Source organism: Eumetopias jubatus, unplaced genomic scaffold (genome assembly GCF_037043125.1).
Source record: "Eumetopias jubatus isolate StellerSeaLion01/CBP00866 unplaced genomic scaffold, mEumJub1_p1.0 scaffold_6, whole genome shotgun sequence".
NCBI lineage: Eukaryota > Metazoa > Chordata > Mammalia > Carnivora > Otariidae > Eumetopias > Eumetopias jubatus.
In genome coordinates, this window is record NW_028274812.1 from 22,923,651 (window position 1) to 22,943,300 (window position 19,650).

Here is a 19,650-nt window from a genome sequence, read left to right on the forward strand (position 1 = left end):
TTGGCTGGAAGTCTATGAGCTCTGCCCATCCTACGAAAGCCAGGAGGATGAACACTTTATTCTTCAATCGTAACAGATGTCACCTTTGGTCTCAGTAAGTACAGCTCCAGCTGACTGGTCCTTAATTACCACCCCCGCCCTCCACTCCCCAACCAAAGGAAGTTATAATGGGGTAGACTGGTCTACATTAGAGGGTTTGGCTTGTATCCTATTAACAATTCAACAGACAGGCATACTTTTCCCTCAAAATTCTTTTCTTCAACTAATTTTTGGAGTCCTAAGTTCTCTTCACACCACACAAATCATGAAACTGCTTAATTCCTCTCCATATAGCAAGTAAAGCAGGTGAGTAGAAAGTAGGAGAGCCATCAGAAAGGCAGTTCTAAACCATCATTCTTTACTAAGACCCAAGGCTATATTCCATTTACTCCCCCAGAACTCTATAGCAGATATCCCCTTTAGAGTCTTATTTATAGTACTATAAATTTATCTGAGGGAATGGCACGCTAGTTAATTCATTTTACACAGTTTTGTGGAGGGATTTATTGCAGTGAGTTATATAGAATTTACAGCCATAAGGAGTTAGGCATGCCATCATGACCAATTCCCTAACTTTAAAAATAGAGAAACCAAGGCCAGAAACTTAAGGGATATAGTGGACACACCCTCCCCACAATGACTCCTCTTCTTTCTTTTGGGAACTGCTCTTTCCACGAGGACCACCCCCAACTCCAGGTCTAGGTATGACCAATCAGATCACTCAACCACCCACGTCCAGTGATTGGACCAAGGGCAAGGACCTGACCAAGGCTGCCTTGCGCTATCTGGGAAGAAGGTCATTTCCCACTGGGGTTGCTAAATTGGAAAAATGATAATCTGGGACTGCTGCCACCGCCCTGCAGAATGTTTGTCTGAAGAGCAAAGTGAAGCAGAGGGATAGGAAAAGCTGAGAGAGGGAGAATGGACCAGGGTAAGATCATTTGAGCCCCAGGAACGGGCTGAGTTACAATTTTGTTCTTCTAGTTGTATGAGTCAGTGAAGTCCCTTTCCCTCTTTTTTTATGTTTTACTAACATAGAATATATTGTTTGTTTCAGGGGTACCAAGTCTGTGATTCATCAGTCTTACACAATACACAGCGCTCCCCACAACACATACCCTCCCGAACGTCCATCACCCAACCACCCCATCCTTCCCACCCCCCACCCCTCCAGCAACCCTCAGTTTGTTTCCTGAGATTAAGAGTCTCTTATGATTTGTCATCCCTTTCACTCTTAAAGTAGTTTGAGTTGAGGATTTAAACCTACAACTGATTAGTAACATGGACATGCCTGGTTTTGAAGTTTTATATACAATGTCTCCTGGTACTCAGGTCTCCTACCTGGGTGTATCAGTCTCCATGCTCTGCAGTAGTAGGTCTTGAGTTTTAGAACGCCTAAGCATAAACTGCATTATCTGCTAAAAATGCAGATTACTAGGCCCACAAAGATTCAAATTTGGTGGGATTGGGTGGCAACGGCCACAAACCTGCCCCCTTAACAAGTTTTTTCCTGAGTGAGACAAGTCCCGAGTGGCTTACGAGGCTGTTCTGTCCATTGGCTGTCACCTGGTCCAGTCACATTGCTTCCGTTGAGGTCTACAAACATGCCAGACTTGCTCTGGCCTTAGCTGTTCCTTCTGTGTGAAAGGCTCTCTACTCCAGCTAGATCTACTGCTAGAGCATTCTCTTTAATTATTGTCAGAAATGTCACTTTTGAGAAGTGACTTGTCTATTCTGATCTCCCTATTGAATACAGCAACACAGTCCCCCTCACCCCACCCATATCCCTTACCCTATTTTATATTTTCCCCATAACTCTTTTTACATTCCATAGTTTTTTTTTTTTAAAGATTTTATTTATTTATTTGAGGGAGAGAGAATGAGAGACAGAGAGCACGAGAGGGAAGAGGGTCAGAGGGAGAAGCAGACTCCCCGCCGAGCAGGGAGCCCGATGCAGGACTCGATCCCGGGACTCCAGGACCATGACCTGAGCCGAAGGCAGTCGCTTAACCGACTGAGCCACCCAGGCGCCTCTATGTTCCCTAGTTCTATACCTTTTATTTCTTATTTATTTTCTATCCTCTTCTTGTCTGTCTCCCCTCCCCCTGGGGCTAGACCGCAAGCTTCAGGAAAATGGGGCTCTTCGATTTGTTCACAGATGTATCCCAAGTATCTTCAGCACACGGTAGGCAAGAAAGAAATATTTTTTGAATGAAAGTGTTTTCAGTCCAAGGTAATTTCTGACTCTGAAAAAATGTGATACTGCCACGTGGACATTAATTATTTTACTTTCTTAATACCTCTTAATCCAGATCACCAGATTTTCTTTTCCTTTGAAATGGAGAAGCAGTGAGAAAAGTAATGAAAAGAAAGTTCTTACCTCACTGCTGATGCTCCATATGGGAGCCCAAGCTGGGTCAGCTAAGCCCCACGGAGCCTCACTTTCCTTAGAGCCTCCTAGGGCTGAGTGCACAGTTTACCATTGCTGGTTTTGTCTTTGTCGGTTTTCTGGGAAGAGGAGTTTTTCTGTTACTATATTGCACTTGCTTATAAGCAACTGGACAGACATGTTGCTGCATTAGCAGCTGGAGACAGGGATGCATTTACTTCAACACCGAGATTTTTCCCAAGCAGAAGGGATGGTAACTAGTTTACACAGATTCCCACATTCTGTTTCAACTCAATTCAGGCTACCTTCTTTAGAAGTTTGATGATTTTGGAACAAGGTAATAAGAATCGAAGTTTGATTAAACAGTGCCTTTAGGGATCCTCTTTGGTGGTGGGATCAGGTCATCAAAACTGATGTATATTTGCTTTTTCTAAAAAAATTATTTTAACTGCCCAATTAGCTGAATACCTTAATATTCATATTATGGCACTTAATCTTGTCTTTTAAAGAGGCATTTAAGATTTCAACTAACATTCATTGTAGTGAAGCAAAATGCTGCTTGCTATCCTTGCTCAGTTTCTAGGATTTTGGGTAGCTGCTATTGTGTGTGCTGAAGGGAAATTGGATTCTTAAAGAAGCTGCTTAATCTTCTCTATTAAGCAATTAAATAAAATGGGCTCTGGGCGCATGCAGCAGGTGGGTTTGGAAGTGAAAAAACATTTCAAAAATCATGTTTTTCGTTTCAAACGGATGCTTAAAAATGCAATGGCATACATTTAAGAGAGAACGATGATGGGAGAGTTTTTATTAAGTGCTTCAAGTTAAGTGGAGAAAGGCTGAAAATTCAAAAACTTATACAATGAAAGGAGAAGCCGCTTTAGTGGAAGTAGGCCCTGAATTTAAATGAGATCAACCTAAAAGGACACAGTGAAATTTATTCCAAATCATTCAGATTTTTCTCCTTTGAAAAAAATATCGATAAAAAAGGTATCGCCGCTTTATTTTGCAGAGTCGTCCTTCACGGCAATGTCGCCATTGCACCGGGACCTCAGAAATACACTGATTATAGGTCGAAAGGAAAAACAAAACAAACCAAAACCGAAACCAGCAGTGCAACTGTCGAAGTCATTAAGGGGGCTGTCCTCCCATTTAATGTATTCGTTTCTAATGAAAAGGGAAGGGAATATTTGATACGTCCTGACATTTGGTCCCTTTCCGCGAAATCTGAAACTTGAGACGCAAAACATTCCGCAGTCGTCGGTGAAATACCTGTCTTAAAGGCAGAACCACAGTGAATGTCTTTGGCCCGGAATTCCAGAGACTAGTTTCCACCCCTCCCACGGAGTCACCTGCTCAGGGGGAACCCCGGCCAGAAATCCGGGTCGCGCCAGGTCAAATCTTGCGCGTCTCTTGTTTACTCCGCCCGGGGCAGGGCGGCGGCGCGGCCGGGAAGGGGGGCGGGTTGGAGGGTGGGGAGGCCGCCCGGCCCCGCGGTGCCCGCGGTGCCCGCGGCACTGGGCTCCGCTAGGCTCTGCGCGGCTGCTCGGGAGCCCGGGAGGGGCGGAGCGCGGTCCCCGCCGAGCGGGGGGACCACCCGGAGGAAGCGCTCCGGGCGCCCGCCCGGCCCTGAAGCCACTCGCCGCGGCCTCCGGGGAACCTCCCCCGAGGGTGCACACGAGTCCACACACGCAGGGTAACGGCTGAAGGGAGCCCCGGTGTCCTCCGGGTGTCGCTGGGTCGGGGAGGAAGCCCAGAGCCCCGGTCCCCGCTCGCCTGGGATTCCCCGGTCCCCGGGCCCCGCTCTCCCCGCGCGGGCTACGATTTCACTCGCGTCTCTTCCGAGGCGAGGGAAGCGCTTGCGCTGGAGGCAGCCGCTAGCCCCGGGTCCCGGCGCGGCCCACCAGGAAACCCGCAGCTGTTCCCCGCGCCGCTGCCCAAGCCAATTTCAATACCCCCGCGAGGGCGGGCCGCGTGCCCGGAGCTGGGTGCGCCCAGGGCGCCCTGGCGAGTCACCCCAGGGAAGGCAATTGGGGCATTTCAAACGCATGAAAAGTTCGTGCTTCCGCAGGGGCACGGAAAGTGCTAGTAAAAAGCTTTGCAAAGCTCCAGAAATGCAGCCAGGAGCTAGTCCGATTTTTTTTTTTTTGACCCTACCATAACCGAGAGAGCGGGGCGGGGGGGGGGGGGCGGCGAGGGAGAAGAAAGAGCTCAGAGGTACATGGACAAAATCATAATGACAATACTAATTATTATATAATTACATTTGTCATCAAGACAGGGAAGATTAGATTATATGGGGAAATGGGGAAGTTGGGCGGGGGGAGAGGAGGTTTCCACGTCCATAAAGGAAATTCTCAGGCTCCTAGAGACGCCCAAGTTTTTTTGCATGACAAGTAGAGACTGGCTCTCGGGGGAGTTCCCCGATCCGACCGAGCGGGAGCGGGCAACCGGGGCCGGGCCCTGCCCTCCCGGCCGCCTCTCTCCCCCGCCGCCCCGCGCGCCGCGCATCCCTCTCTCGCTCGCCGGCTCCAGACTGGTTTTTCTGGTTCAGCCTCCCTCCCTGGGACGCGCTGGGGGATCCGATGACGTCGCTGGCTGAGTCTCTCCCTCTTCCTCCCTCCCTCCCTCCGCCTCTCCCCCCGCCCGCCCTCGCCGCGCACTCCTCCTAGTAACTTCTGTTCGGGGAGGCGCTGCCAGGAATAACCCGGTGCGTCCACAGCCCGGGAGGGGAGGCGGCCGCTGCGGCTCCCGCACGCAGACTGCTTGCGGCCCGGGTCTCGCGCTCCCTCGCGAGCCCCGCGGCCCCTGCCCCGGGCCCATCTCCGTATAGTGTCAGAAAAAATAAATAAAGGAAAGAGGAGCCTGGGCAGGCGGTCGGGATCTCTTCCCTCCCTCCGCGCCCGCCCTCCCTCTGTCCTTAAGGAAATGCTACCAGACACCCCCCACCAGACACGCTCAGCCTTGGCGAGGAGCGGCCGCCGCGGCAGCGAGAACAAGGGCACCAGGGGGGTTTCCTCCTCCTCCTCCTCCTCTCCCTCCTCTTCCTCCTTCTCCTCTCCGTCCTCCTCCTCCTCCTTCTCAGCGGTGACTTTCCAGGTGAGCGGCCGCCGCTGCTGCGAGGATCCCCCCTGCCCGCTCGGGCTCGGGCCGCCGCGTCGCGCCCTCCTCCCGTCCCTGTCACCCGGCGGCGGCTGGGAGCTGACAGCCGCCCGAGGGGCTTGCGGCCCGGAGGCGGGCAGCCGGCGGGAGGCGGGCTGGAGGTGAGAGGGTGGAGAGGAGGCGAGCGGGGCGCCGCCGAGTGCTGTCTCTCCCCGCCGGAGGAGGGTCTCCACAAAAACATCTTCGGGGACTGTGGCACAAGTCTTTGCCAAGTTGAGTCTTGGACCTTGAGGCTCTCCGGAGCCTGGAGCAACTTGGAGGGTCTCCTGGCTGGTTAACAATATTCCTACACGTCTGGACTTTGGGGTGCTGGGTGCAGCCTTGGGGTGCGTGGAGGGCGGACCGACCATTTGGGAGAGCAGAGCGGCGGGAATCTAGGTTCCTCGGCTCGGTAAGTGGCCTAGGCGCCGTGTTTTTCCTGCCTCCTTTAGCACTGGGAGCTTGTTTCACTTTATACCGAAATCGCCTCCGCCGGACTCGGTCGCCTCTCGCGGCGCGTGCCCCCGGCCCCTTCCCGGTTTCCCGAGGGTGAGGGTCGGAGGGGGCGGGGATGGGGGAGACCTCGCCAGGGGGGTCCGGCGCGTCGGGAAATGCGGGGAATACCCTGGCCGAGGATCTATGCAGATGAGGGGAGGCTGCTTTGCGTAATGTCCTGGGGGGAGGGGGCCGCGCGGGAGCGCTGGAGGCAGGAATGTGCCTGGTTACTAATGAGGGACGTGCACCGGCGCGCACCGCCCGGCCACCGCTGCGGCTACCGCGGCCGCCGGCCGCCCGTCGTCAGGTAGCGGGGGAGGGGGCGGCGGGCGGGCGCGCGGCGCGGGCCGGGGGCGGGCGGGCGGCGCGGGGGCCGGGCCGCCGGCCTGCGGCCGAGCGAGCGCGGCGAAGGTGCTAGCTGTTGGCATTTCAGCGACTCCTTTCTCCTCCCGAGAGAGGGAGGAAGGAAGGAAGGAAGGAAGGAAGGAGAGAAGGAAGGAAGCGAGGAAGGAGGGGACTGTCTCGATGGAAGGTTCAGGCGGAGGCGCCCTCGCCTTGCGGGTGCACCGGCCGCAGCGCGGCTCCCGGCGCGTCGGGCCGGCCGGGGGCGCGTGGAGACGGGTGGGGGCGGTCTGCATGCGTGTTCGTCTGTGCGTCTGCCCGGGGACCGGGAAGGGACATGTGTGTTTGGGCTCTGCACTGTGGGGAGCTGGGTCTGCGCCTTTATGTCTGTTCCCTGAAGTGGGTGGAACGTTGGCCCGTTCCGGGAATGTTCCATGACGTGGTGCAGCCACAGGAAGGGGGTTAACGAGGGGCTCTCTGCCGCGGCGGCTCTATCAAAGCAGATGTGCGGCTGCCGCTCTCACCTCCCTTCACCCCTCCCCCTGCCTTTCCATTCTGTGCGTCTGGTGGTGGTAGGGGCGAGACAGGAAAACGCTGCTCCGTGTGTGGGTGTGTGTGTGGGGGGGTGTGGGGGTGGGGGGTGATGTATGTGTGGTGTCTGTCGTATTTGCTGGGGGAGACTCCAGATCAGCTCTGCCACCCCAGCTGTTATCACAGATCGGTGCGCTTTATACGCATGTGCCTCTCGCGTTCTGTCCCTCTTACATAACACATCCAGTGCAGCAGAGGACACGAGAAAATGCGACCCCAACCCTCCAAGCCCAAACTGGGTGACGGGATAGAAGGTCAGGAAGTGTCCCTTGGTGTTGTCCTTCAGGGACGTGGCTTCCAGTGGAAAAAGGGAGGAGGGGAAAGAGGGTTTTCTTCAAGTGGCTCCTCTCATCTCTGACTTGAAAGCATCTAACTGAAAAGGACTGCAGGAACTAGTCTTCTCTAATGGGAAAGCTTTTATAGGCTTCGCCGAGGGAAAGTGGGTACTTTAACCTCGGGAGTGCAGAGAAGACAGAGGGTCCTTAATAGACACTTAGAGGAGCCGAGCAGTAGTATGTGTGGGGTAGGGGTCAGTGGCTTTGAGGGGACCGGAGGAACAACCTGATAATAGGTTTCGCTGGAGGCCTTAGGACACCTGTAATGGCTTAGAATTCTCACAGGAAGCAGTGTGTGCAACTGACATTGCAAAAGCCTTATTCTCTGCACAGTTTCTTAGGCCTAAAATGAACATAAAAAGGCTTGTTTCCGGTACTTTCATTATAATGGAAAATTTGAACTGATTGTTCTCCTTCCTTTTTTTGCCATTTTAAAAATAACTCAATTTACCTCCAAATAAATATTGGTACTCTCTCCCACCCCAAAAGGCTAGACCTTGGTAATTCACAAGAGAACTGTGTTTTTCTAGCATACTCAGAGCTCTAGTCAAGGGCTATTGATTTTTCTCTTCAGTACAGTTGTTTCTTTTGTAGCGCATAATCAAGCCCAGAAATTACTTGAAATATTAATAAGATCCATTTTAATTAAATTTGCAATGATCTGTCCTCCTAGAAAACGGCCATTTAACTTTATTAGAAACATTTCCTCCAGTGATACAGTAGTGTTTGGTGATATTTGTCCTTGAGCAAACCAAGTTAATTTAAATATTTGCATATATATATTACATTTATTTTGTATGACATATATATAAGTATTTACAGATGTCTTGTGCTTTTCACCTTATTAGAGTGCCAAAACAAGATTTTGACCAAATAGATTGTGCAATGAGTAGATTTGGTTTGATTTTTAAGATATAGGCCAAATGGTTATCAAGACAGAAATGCCTTCTACGTGCTATCACTTTCATTATTAAGACAAAATTCCTGCGGAACACTGAGAAATCATGTTACCAGATGAGCACTGTGCATTTTTATTTTGAGGTGAAAGGGATTTACCAACATTCACTTAATGATAGTATGCTTCAAGTGTCATAATCCTTTTTGACCACTAGGTTTGAAATATGCAGCATCTTTCTTATGTACAGAAAAATGACAATGGTGAATCTTTTGAAAATTGTTTGAGTTTCTTGAATTGAACATAGGTCATGTATAAAACAAAATTCGTTTGTTGGCATCTATATTTCTTGTTACGGTGATTGTATTTTATGAGATTGGCTTTTTTAGAGACTGCTTATGTTTATATAAGAGTGTTTATGATTAAATTGATGTGAAATTGATTTGGGGACAATTTTGGGAGTGGTAACATGTTAATGATATTACAGATTTAAAATTTAACTGATTTTTAACTTTTAGATCCTTGTGGAGGTCTTTGGAAAAATACCATTGAAGTAGATTAAAAATTTCTATATTTCTATTACACATGGGATGTAAAAGTGGATTTACGATATGTGTATTATCACAGAATGAAATCCTGTTATTTGATTACATCGAAAGATTAGCCAGTGGAATCTTTTGATTGATTAGGCTCCTTTTACATGAGATGTGTTTTCAAACGTTCTTGTTACTATGAAAACAAAACAGAGACAACATGTATGCAGGCGTTCCTTGTGGAATAATGGTACATGTGTCTGCTTGAGCTTTTGGCACTTTGTCACTATTCAGAAAATCAGGTTGACTATTTTGTGCTGATTCAATTTAAAATTAATTTTTTTAAGAATTTGCCTATTTTGATTTTTAAAGCAGGGCTTATTTCAACAGCAGCAACAACAAATAACAGTCTATTTGTGTTGGTGTTAGATTTTTTAGTTATCAGTAATTAGCTGAGGTTAATCTGAAAGCTTCAACATAGCAAAATAGTTTTAAAAATAGTTTAAAAAATAGTTTTAAAGACCTATAGAAAATGGTATTTGGCAAGAGTGAAAGTCGTACCCCATTAGGGTGTAGAATAATTTAATTCCTGATATAATAATTACTATAATAAAGGAAAGGTGGTTAAGATCATCAACTGGATGGATGGTCTGGGATCAAACAGGTTGCTACTCACCTAAGTCTGTTAAAAAACAAACACTGTTTTCAAATTTTGGTTCCTAGTCAGCCTCAGCAGGACTCTATATTGGTCTATGCAACAGTCCTGTAGGTGGAGAAATGGTTCACAATTTATACCTCCACCTAAAAATCCCAATGCTATGCTTCTAGTTAATGAATTTATATATGAACTCATCATGAATCCATATTTTGCCTAAAACATGGTATGTGAGGATTGCAACTTTTAAAGTGATATTATAAAAAGGAACAGAGGAAATTTACCATCTCAACTCAGTGGACTTCAGGCTTTATAAGGAACTTCACACTATCAGCGTGTATGGGTTTGCTGTGAACATATAGGCAGAGACTTCATTAATCTTGAGTAAAACTTCAGTGAATGTTCCAGTGAGGCTTCTCAATGCTTGAAGCTGTGGATGAACACAGAAGATGGAGAGAAAAATGGGAAATCTTTATGAAAATAAGATTGTGCTTGTTTGAAGGAAATTGTACAAGTGAAATCATTTTCTATTGGTTCTTGGTATTTGATCACAATAAAAGAAAAGCATTGCTTTCTATATGCTATTTATGGCAATGCTAACAAAAAGGAAATTGTAAATCAGTATTTGTAGCTGTGAGATGGCTCTAAGTAATTTGGAAAAATATTTGAGCACTTTGCCTGTGATTGTGATACAGCCAGTCTTCAGGTACAAGAGCCTACTTGGTGTGTGCAGTCTTTGGTTTCTCTGATGTGGATCATGGCTACTAGCATTAAGATAGACATACGGCTACACTGTCTTCAAGACTGAATTTAGAATAGAATCAGAACTGTTTGATAATTTGTGTCATTATTTTTTTGAGCCAAATATGTGCTAATCCTAACTTATATTATCTGTCCTTTGAGGTATTAATTGTGGCATTTGATCTATTCTACAAGTGTCCATAACTTTAGATTTCCTATCAGCTTATTTGAAGAAAGTGCTTTGGAGAGAAGAGATGAAAATGATGTTTGTATGCCTGAATACAGTTCTGGGCAGAGAGCAGGTGGTGTTTGACCTACCATTTCTGGGTCAAGAGGTGACTGGATGTAAGGTCAGGAAGTACTCAGGGACAGGCAGCATTTTTGACTTGTCATTCACATATAATCTTAGCCATTTCTTCAGAGTACTCTGACAAGTGACCCAGTCATCATTTATCAATTCAACTTATTCATCCATTCATTCAACAAGTATTTACTATGGATCAGGCCTCGTGCTAGACACCCAGGATATGATGATGATCCAGACCAGAAAAAGAGCCTGTAATCTAGTGGAGTTGACAGATATGGGGCATGAGGTGAACCAGCATAAGTAAAGCCACATTATGGGTGCTATGGAAGAAACATGAGGAGTGTACAATAAGGGATATATCACCCCTGTCTGAGGAGGTGATATTTGAGCTGAGACTGAAGCATGAGTTATGGTCAAGTAAGAAGAGGTGGGTGGGGAGAAAAAGAGTATTGTACAAAGAGGGAATAATGCAAATGCCTTAAGATTGGGGGATGTACAGTGTTTTGAGTAGCTGAAAGTGAGCCAGTGGGGCTGGAGGGCACATAACAAGAGAGATGAGGCAAGGTGTGGCCAGACCATGTGGTTAGGACCACATGAATGATTATCTAACCTGGTATAAGTAGGCACTGTCCTTGGAGATTCAGGACATATGATGACCCTACTATTGGCTATGTTAGAGGTTGATCACTGGAGAGGGAATTTGGGGGGGCAGGGGGAATTTTGGGTAGAAGTTGGAAGAGGCTTATCTATAGCAAGAATCTCTTCACAGTGCTTTGACATCAATGGTACTTGAACCCGGGAGGTTTGTTATGATTCCATGCACTGACTTCAGTTTGAGGGGTTTAGTTGGAGGTTAGCTATTGTTATTTGCAGATTATTTTTTAAAATAATAATTTAAACCAAAAAATACTTATTTGAGGCTCAAGTTAACTAAATTGGTCAACATCCTTGATTCAATTAATGAGTAACTACCAATTCCGAAGTCTTTACAAGGTTGCTGTTTGAAGAACCAATTAATCTTTAGAACCCTGCATGAGCTGGATCTATATGGATCTATATGTTTCTAAACAGCTAGTGAAACATTCAGTTCCCCAGATAATTTCTCTACATGACTGCAAATACTGGGACCTTTGGAAAAATTTAGATCTTATTTTTTCCTTTCTGTATGATTAGGGGTCGGTGTACACAAAAGAGTAGAAATAAAAAGTAGAAAGTAACATTTCTTTATATAATCTTGGACTCATACTCCCATTTTGTCAACTATTATCATTTAATTAAATTGCTCCCTGTTTTAAAATTTGTATAATGTAGAACATTGAATTTAGGTGGCAAAAAGAGTCAGCATATGTAGGAGAAGTCTCAAGCTTGGGCTCTGGAGTCAGGGTCAGAATGAATAATTGAGAGCTAAGAGGTTGATGATCCCTGGCTTAAGAACTTTTACAATCTAGAGAAGACATGGCTTGTTAAGTAAACTTTCTTAAAACTTACCAGTGGACGTAGAGGATAAATGGAGGCATTTTTTTTTTTTTTCCCAACTGGAAAGATTAGAGGGTCTTTATGGGAAGAAGTAAGTTTTGATTGGTGGCCTTGAAGGTTGAAGTGAATTTCAGTGAATCCTCTGAGAAGGAAGGGTGAGGCACAGTGAATTTGATCTGGGGAGGTGGGGCATAGTTGTGCCAAGGGAGAGGAGGAGTGTGGTGAATCTGGAAAGGTACGTTGGCTCCAGATCAGGTGGGAGATGAAGCCCTCTTGAGAAAGCTGGTTTTCACTTAAGGTTTTTGAGCAGAAGACTGATGCCATTATGTGTGTGTGTGTTCAGAAAGATGATAAAAATTTATGGGCTGGGTATCTTGGTGGCAAGGAGACCATTAAATTGGTATAATGCCCCAAAAAGAAGTAATGAAGGTTGACACTACTGCATGACAATGTGAATTATTTTATCTTGTTCATAGACATTTTAATAATAAATAACAAAAATGATTTAAATATTTTGATAAACACGGCCAAATATGTATGGCAGATTGTCGTTTGAACTACATCTTAAGAATAGAACACTACATTATTATTTTAAGCTACTATAAAACTTCTTACCCTGAACACTATTCATAAATTTTAATAGTGAAAGTTGACCACCAAACACTAACTTATAAAAATGGTTATACTTAAAATTATAAGGCATTTATGTTTTCAGGTGTAAATATTTAAGGTAAGGATAGATGATTCATTTTGTGGTTCATTAGAATACTGCTTTCTAATTGATACACTATTGTACCTAAATCATGACAATACTGGACAGATAGTGTAGTGCAGTGTATTTGAAAGGCAGTGCTTTTCTGACAAAGATTTATTTGGTGGTTTCATTTTCTCTGAAAAGGAAAGCAGGAGATCAGCGAAGCTCTTATTATTTGCATTGTGGCAGATTCACTTGATTTCGTAAGGGCAACAAAAAGGTGGGACTTTTGAAACTAGGCAGTGGGAAAATATAGACACACCCCCATTTATATTTGCTTGGGGATCTGTAGGCATGTATATGTGCGCGCATACACACATGTATACTAAACTTAGAAAATCATATGTATTCAGTGAGAAAGAAAATTTTGAGGGGGCGCCTGGGTGGCTCAGCTGTTGGGCATCTGCCTTCGGCTCAGGTCATGATCCCAGGGTCCTGGGATCGAGCCCCAGGTCGGGCTCCCTGCTCAGTGGGGAGCCTGCTTCTCCCTCTCCCTCTGCCTGCTACTCTGCCTACTTGTGCTCTCTCTCTATCTCTCTGTCAAATAAATAAATAAAATCTTAAAAAAAAAGAAAATTTTGATACTTGAAATATAAGCATGAATTCTCATCCTGATAGTTGCAGAAAGACTTTCTTTTAAAATGTAGATTGGGTCTAATTCCATATAAAGAAGATTATAGGAAAGGTAATTTAAATTGTAAGTAGCTTTGTTCACTAAAATGCTAGATTCATTTGCAACTGTGTTTTATTTTTTTTGGAAGCCAGACAACTAGTTTAATAGTGTACATATGAAACACTAATTTGGCTTGTTAATTGGATGCAATTAAACTGAGGTTATTTTATACTGCTTAATTGTCTGAAAATTACATGTGTTGCCATGCCTATGTAATGTGAGGCAAAAACTGGGGGTATAGTGGAAGCGGAGGTGGAGGGACGTAAGGTCTAGCAGTGTCTTTGCAATTAGCTTTCTGTAAAAACTTGGAAGCAAGTCCTTTAAACTCTCTGGACTTCATTTGGAAATGAAAGGATTGGAACAGATGGGCTTCTAAAACCTCTTCCAACTCATATTCTATCAGTTTATAAATTCTACTTTGTAGTTATAGAGAATGCAGTGTCATTATATTCTGTAATTATGGTATTACAAGGATGAACTAAACACTTTTATAAAAATCAGCACAGTGCCAATTTAGCAAATCCGTTAGAAGGAAGGGTATTTAGTCTGAAAGAGCACTTACTCTGTGCCAGGCTGCATACCAGGCACTCTCCAGTGAGAACCGTCAGAAGATTTGGTATTACTACCTTCATGTTTACACTTATGGAGATCACTCTGATAGTCAATAATGAACCAGGATTTGAACTCGGGGCTATTTGGCTCCAAAACATTTGGTCCTTTCACCATTTCATGCAGCAGCAGAAGCAACTGTTAAACATCGAAATTACTGCAGAGATTAAAAAATTAAATTGCCCACCATTTTGCTCACGTAGCACAGTGTTTAACCCTTGTAGTTTAGGCATATCCACCAGTGGGATGCACACTGTGTGAGGGAGATAGCCTAGGGGGCTAAGAGCCTGCATTTAAAGTCAGACAGAGCAGGGTAAATTCCAGCTCCATCACCAGCTCCGGGGAATTTCGGAAGGTCACTTAACCTCCAAGAGGTTACAAAATGAGGACGATAATATCTGCTTAAGGGTCATTGTGAAATTTTTATGAGAATGTGTGTACCCGTCTCGCTGAGCGCGCAGTAAACGTTAAATACCTGGGAGCTATGATTTTATGAAGAAGGGATTAGACTCAAAGGGGGGGAAAAACAACAAAGGAGAACTGAAATTGTTGTGACAGTAAAATATCACTTGCCCATTTTCAAATGGTCTGTTAAACTCCTGATTGAAATGGTTTAAGAAACGATGTCAGAATGCCCATGTATTTCAACCGTTGACAAGTGGAAATATCAGTTATAAGTTTGGGGTATCTCATTTAGCTCAGCCAGTGCTACACTAGTGAAGTGAACGAAATTCTCTGGTTCTTTGTGGATCATCCTTCTGGAGTTTTTTGGTCTAAAAATAGCCCTTGGGGCCTGAATTACCCAACTTGAACTTCCCCGTAAATCGCAAGAGCTGGAGAACTAGTGTTTACTCCTGGGGCCTTGGGCTTTCTTAGGAGGCACAACTAGAGTTGTTCCTGGGACTGCTGACTTTTAAACAAACATTTATTAATTCAACAGAGATTTATTAAGCACCTACCTGCCCTGGGAAAGGTGCTGTTCTGGACACTGGGGATTCATCAGTGATTAAAATAGTTTTAAAAAATTCCCTGTCCTCATTGTGTTTACATTCCAATGGACTACTTTAGAAACTTTTTTGGGCAAATTTAGTTCATTGTACTACTTTCCAGGGTTTTTAGAAATCTCTACTTTCATATTTGTCTCTCAACCCAAATAACAGTTAATGAAGCATTGCAAGACTTACTAAATCACTAATGAAAAAATCCCATTTATTAGACCCATATCTGTATCTATATTTTTCAGAGTAACATAGTTTTTGAAGAGGTACAATTTTTGCATAACTAAATATTACAGTACTTTTTTTTTTTAATTCCTCTTACGGTTTAGCATGATGGCCTTTCCTAACCTGTAGAATCAAGTTCTGATTATTTTTTCATAAGGAAGAAGAGAAAATGGTTTTTAAATGACACATTCTATTGTAAAATGCATGTATAAGCTTGTTAAGGTGGAGAGATTACCACAACTTTTATTTGGCATGTATATTTTTCATCTTATGTAAATGAATTTTTCATTTTTTTTTACCAATAATTTTTGTGATCAAATTTCTAGCAGATTAGGATGGTTTATACTTTCACAAAAATGTGGTAAACACAGGGCATGGTAGACAGTAGGCAGGCAGGAGGTATTTGGTGAATGTTGAAAGTCATAATTCTTAAGAAACTTGAAGTGGTAAGAAAGATACTGGACTCGCTGTTAAATGGCAGGAGGGGTCATCAGAACCAAATGATGGATGAAGTCCTGGCTAATCTTTGCTCCAAGTGTTTCTTCAGCTTTGTAAGAAGTCCTCTGGGAAATAGCTATCTCACCTCTACACCCAGCACTCACCCTTCTTACGGCCTTACTCAGGGTCTTCCTGGGCTCTGCAACTTCCCATTTGATTTTACAGCAACTTCCCAGGTAGAGCCATTTTGAGGTAATTTTTTTTCCTACAGCTGGACTGGGAAGTTTATAGCTGACTGGGATTCTTCCTTAAAGGATAGTTTTCTTTGGCCATATTTTGTTTAGGGTGCTCTGAAAGGAACACTGTATGAAAGTAGTTACTTCTTACAGGTGTGGGGTTTAAGGAAAAGTTGTTTCTTGGTAGGCCTGTTTGGATAAATTTGGCATAAAGAGAGAATGCATTCTTTTACTCCATTACAGATCCTTGCTCTTGGAAGCAAAGAAAAAATGCAAGAGGGAAGGCTGGGGGTGAATCTTTTCTTCTCATTTGAAGTGATGAAATCTGTCTTTGCAACCCAGCAGGGCCCGTGGGACAATCCTGATGGCTGGCCCCAACACTTTATGGACAAGTCATGGGAAGTTCAGTTTCTAATTATCCATGGAATAATTATCAAACTTTATCTTTCTTTCTTCTCCTGATGCTTACATTTTAAATAATCCCCATTTCTCTAAGCAAGGGAAAAACCCAGGGTTATAAACATTCAATTTATTTTCATGTTACTCAATTTGTTTGTCATGTGTCAAAGTTTATGTTCGGAGAAATACAAGCTTTTTGGGTAAAATGAGGATTTTGAACATCTTTGTGCCCTTGTTGTCAGGATGTGCTCATTAGAGCCTACACCCGGGCCACAGAGGACGCCCGAATGGCTGCTAGTAAACCCTGACCCTACTAGTTCATTGCTGGCCTCATTATTGATTTTCAAAATGATTCAGGCAAAGTGGCTGTACTTCTGTTATATTTCATTGTTTCTTTGTCTGTAGAAATGAAGCATTGTTTATAGCACTGCCCTACCTCCTGGGAGCAGAGCAGGGTAACACAAGAGAATTGGAGTGGCTATTTTTAGGATGTGAAGCAACACTAAGTTTTGAGAATAATTCAGTTGTTGAAAAAAATCTGATACACAGCAATACATTTGTGACAAGGGTTAGTAGAGTGTTCTTGAGATAATTGACTGCTATTGATGCAATTTATTATAGGCATATGTAATTGTTTTCAGAAAGATAATGGTTAGCAGCTCCACAGCTTGTTATAATATCCCCCAGTGCATTTAAATTTTGCGTAGGTCACTAATGCACATGTATAACAAAATTTTGAGATAGTTATACCCATATTCAAGCAGAAGAAAAGGAATCCAGACATTTGTTTTTGAATTTGTAATCTGTTTACTTGTTCCAGTGGCCTCAGTAATATTTGTGATGAACTTGGTGCCCAAATTTAATCAAGTGTAGCTTTTAAAAATGGGCCAAGTGGCTGAGACTATTCAAAATGACCTTTTAAAATAAATCACCTGACCATATAGAATATAACAAATAATTGGACATTAGTGTGGAGATTAGATTTTTTAATGGACAGACTCCAAATTTGTTCAGTCATCAGTTGATTTTGACCATCTTTTGTGAGAGTTTACTAATGTTCAATCTAATGATGTCTGAAAGTAGTTATGATGGGTATCAATAGCTGATCTGGAAAAAATTCACATTTTAGCTAATCCCAGGAATTTTTATTGTGAGGAAATTGTCCTGATAATTTGTCTTTCTTTTCCTATATCCTATGGGTTATGTAGGGTGGGAACAATGAGAAGCAAACAGAAGACACTTTGAAATTAATAGCAAAATGGCCCTGGCTTTGAAGCCTGCTGTGGTTATATTAACCCTTCTCATAGCTGTGAAAGCAAATAATGTCTAACAGTATATCTAACATTTGTGATCTCCTTGACACCAATAGGTTTTGGTTTGAATTTCATAAGAAATTTTGACAATATGCTGCACAGTTGTGTAATCAAACTACTGTTTTCACGTTTGACATGTTAAGTATTACTAAGAATATGAGGCAGTGAGAAGGAGAGCAGAGTAGAAATGGGATTCTGAGGGTCTGAGGGTCTTTGGAGTATGCAAGTGCCTTACTTCCTTATTCAATATAAGCTTTCCCAGAGGCACTTTTTTCCAGGCGGGTCAGATCTTAGTTTTGAGTGGGTGCTTCAGTATCGGTTCAGCATCTAGTGACTTTTCCTTCTTCCTCTCCCTTCAATACATTTTGTAGTTCTACAAGTGATACCTTATTTAAGGCATTTCTTAAAGTATCTGATTTAAATTATGATGATTAATTTGCGTGGGTGTAGGATCTGATATATTGATTTGTCAGATGATGACAGGACACTTTGCAATGTAAGTCTTTCCTTAGAATGTTAGGATTAGATAAAACCATCGGAGGCATCATTTAATCCCCAACTGAGCGAGGAGAAATCACTCAGGACAAATCGCCAAGGACTGCCTACATTTGGTCTCTACTTAAACACCCCTTCTTTGCTTTGGGAGGCAGATTCCACTCCTGGACACTGCAGTTTATCAGCAGTTTGGCCCTCTGTAGCTACCCAAGTTTCCTCATTGACTTGCATGACATTCCTACAATTATTTAAAGATAGCAATCATGTTCATCTTAAGTATTCTTTCCTCCAGGCTAAATATTCCTAGTTACTTCAACTAGACCTCTTATTATGTCATTTTCATTGTTATTTTATTAATTTCTTTAGGGATCAAGCTGTTCCTGTCTGAAATGTACTCTAGGCTCTTGTTTGATATGAATCCTCACAAGTAAATTGCTTACCGCCAGTTACTCTTCAGGATATAGCCGCTTATCAACCGGTAGAAGAATTTTACAGGAAAGGCCTAAACATGCTCGCTGAGACTTTTACAGCAGGAACAGAGTTGGGATGTATAATAACGTAACACAAATCCATTTTCAGAAATAAAGTTATTGAGATCCTGGCATGTGTGAGATGTATGGGAATATAAAATACCGTAGAGGTAGAAATGGAATATAAAATATAAAGAGGAGTGTTTCGCTATTCTCATCATCAAAACTTTTATAATCTACTGTACTGAGCAAAAGAGCTATGCAAAGGAAGCTATAATTAAAAGAAGCAGGTAAAGTACCACAAGAGAGGCATATGTGAAATATAAAGGTGGAAAATCGTCTCTGGCTGAGGAGTACTGGGAATGTTTCATGGGAGAACAGGATGCTTTAGCTAGGCCTTGACTTTGATAAGCATCAGTGTGGGAAAGTGTCAAGAGTAATCTCACAGAAGCATCTGATTTGAGGGCAGCATAAAATGCATATTAAGTGAGTGTTGGTGAAAAAGTTGGAATGCTTGTCATACATTGTCTAAGGACTTGTATTCCAGCTTAAGGAGTTTGTACTTAATATGATAAGGAATGGGGGACATGCATACTGCAACACATCGAGAGTTTGGCCTCTGATTTTGGCAGTTTCATAACTTTACAAACACAGTGAAATGAAATCAAACAGATAAAAGATATGTAAAAATTTTTATACAGAAAATTCTATTTCATGTGCATTTTGCATGAGACAAACTGGTTTTGAATTAGCATATCATTATTATTTTCTTTGTCCTAGAAGTTCAGCGATCTTTAGGATAATGGCTTTAATCATAAAGGTAAAGTAAATATATTGCCGGTGTACATTTTGTTATATTCACACCTGTGCCAGTTATTCTTACCTTTTCTACTTCTACTCTTTGGCGGTATAAATGACATGCCACACTGACACTAAGTTCAGCTCAAATGGTTACCATTGTAGGATGAAGTAAATTAATCTTTTCTTCGATTTATATTTTCTGTTAATAAAAAATGGAGATATAGAATGTTGGGAAGTATTTCTATGCAAGTGTATGACTCGTAAGACTATCACCTGTATGGTACCTGGTAGTATGCAATGAGT

At 43.3% G+C, this 19,650-nt stretch overlaps 1 protein-coding gene across 3 annotated transcripts in view; it reads left to right on the forward strand.

The window, feature by feature from the left end:
* The first annotated feature begins 5,597 nt into the window (after window positions 1-5,597).
* The window catches only part of HIVEP2 (HIVEP zinc finger 2), a 205,112-nt gene continuing 191,059 nt past the window's right edge, over window positions 5,598-19,650 (forward strand). For 2 of the 3 annotated variants that reach the window (XM_028121383.2, XM_028121382.2), the window contains exon 1: window positions 5,598-5,978. The gene's annotated coding sequence lies outside the window, so the exon portion shown is untranslated. Of the gene's footprint in view, window positions 5,979-6,302; window positions 6,369-19,650 lie in introns of those variants that run through there. The other variant, XM_088023861.1, reaches the window with a different exon arrangement.